We start from the raw sequence: 1,930 nt of genomic DNA on the forward strand, positions 1-1,930 counted from the left end.
TTTTTTAAAAAATGGTGGCATATGCTCATAATCCCAGTACTGGGGAGACTGAGGCAAGAGGATCGTTTCAAGTTCAAAACCAGGTTGGACTGTATAGTGCATATCAGTCCACCTGGCCTACAGAATTAATCATCTCTTGAAACAAAAATCAAACAGAAAATACACTGGCCACCACCCTGTTAGAACCTGCCCATCTTGCCCAAGGCCACAAAGACAAGGTTCATGGAGGAGGATGATCAGGAAGATCCAGGGGAGGTGGAGGTGGGGGGAGTGTGTCAGCATTACTGTCTTCAACATACACAAATGAATCTTAAAGGAATGGTGCCACCCCCAACACACACATATATCCGCCCCTATTGGTGCAGATATAGAGCTCAGTGAGATACTGGCCCCCAGGCTTACAGAAAAAGGATCTTTATCTATCTTGTCAGGGATTTATTTCATTTCATTTTTTGTTTTGTCTTTGATACAATGTAACCAAGGCTAGTCTTCAACTCCTGATTCTCCGGTCTCTACTTCCAAAGTGCTGTGATTGTAGTACTCACTGCTTTATTTGAGGTTTATCCTGAGATCAAAAAGCAGGACAAGGAACAGGACCTGGAGTTTACACTTAAATCTCAAGGTGAGCCTTCCTGCCAGCAAAGGGAGGGACTTCAGGAATGAGAGGAAGCCAAGAGACCAGCTACCAGAGAGATGCTGTTGCAGGTGACAGAGTCCAGAATGCGTCATTAAACCATCACAGTAGAGAAATCATTCTGAACTGACAGCATTTGAAAACAGGCTTTTATTATTTTTTTATTTAATTACTTTCTTGTTTAGATAAGGTCCTGACTGTCCTGGAACTCAAAATACAGACCAGGCTAGCCTTGAATTCACAGAAATCTGCCTTCCCATGGCTCTCCAAGTGCTGGAACTGAAGGCTGAGCCCAGTTGAGAACAGGATTTTACCCAAGCTCCTTCATGTGTCCTCCAAAACAGAATCTCCCAGAGTGCTCTCTGCTGGAATTAGCCAGGGAAAAAAAAAGATTGAATCTCAGAGTCTTAACACCTGACAAACACAGCCACACCCACATGGATATTCTCACAAAAGAATTTACATGTCATCTTTTCTAAAAGTCATTTATTTGCTTGTAATTCATCCTCGTTAAGTCGATATACAATGGTGAGGTGGCTCCGAGAGTGAAAAAGTTTCATCCCAAGGACCACATGGTGGAAAAAGAGAACAAAGTCCCACAAGTTGTCCTCCCATCTCCACTTGTGCATTGTGGTGTGTATACACACACACACACACACACACACACACACACACACATATACAGTTAAAACCAAAAAAATTCAAGTTGATATTTGGACTAAGCACGGTAGCCCATGCTTTTAATGCAAGCATTCAAGAGACAAGGGCAGGCAGCTCTCTCTGAGTCCCAGGCCAGTTCATATTATATATAAAATGAGCTCTAAGATTCGAACTGCCTAATACAATAAGTAGATAAAAATCTCTCACCAGTCTGTTGTCAGGCTTGAATTTAAATTTTTTTTCCCCTGGGGTTTTGTTGTCAAGTTCTTACCACTGGCCTCCAACTCAGGATCCTTTTGGCTCCCACATGCTGGACTTACAGGCTTAATTCACAGGCCTATGATGACATACACACGTGAAATGTCCAGCAGAAGCTAACTATTCTGTACTCTGATTTCAAGCAACAACAGTCACCACCAGGACTGGCTAGATGGCTCAGCAGGTATTGCGGCCAAGCCTGAGGACCTTGGTTTGATTCCCCCAGACCCACATGGTTTTAGGAGAGATAAGGACTCCTGCAAGTTGCCCTCTGACCTCCACATCATTCATACCATGACATACAAGTTTGTGCACACATATACAGATAATATAAATAATAAACAATAAAGTAAATAATAATAATAAATAACAAAGTGA

This window comes from Arvicanthis niloticus, chromosome 6 (genome assembly GCF_011762505.2).
Source record: "Arvicanthis niloticus isolate mArvNil1 chromosome 6, mArvNil1.pat.X, whole genome shotgun sequence".
Taxonomy (NCBI): Eukaryota; Metazoa; Chordata; class Mammalia; order Rodentia; family Muridae; genus Arvicanthis; species Arvicanthis niloticus.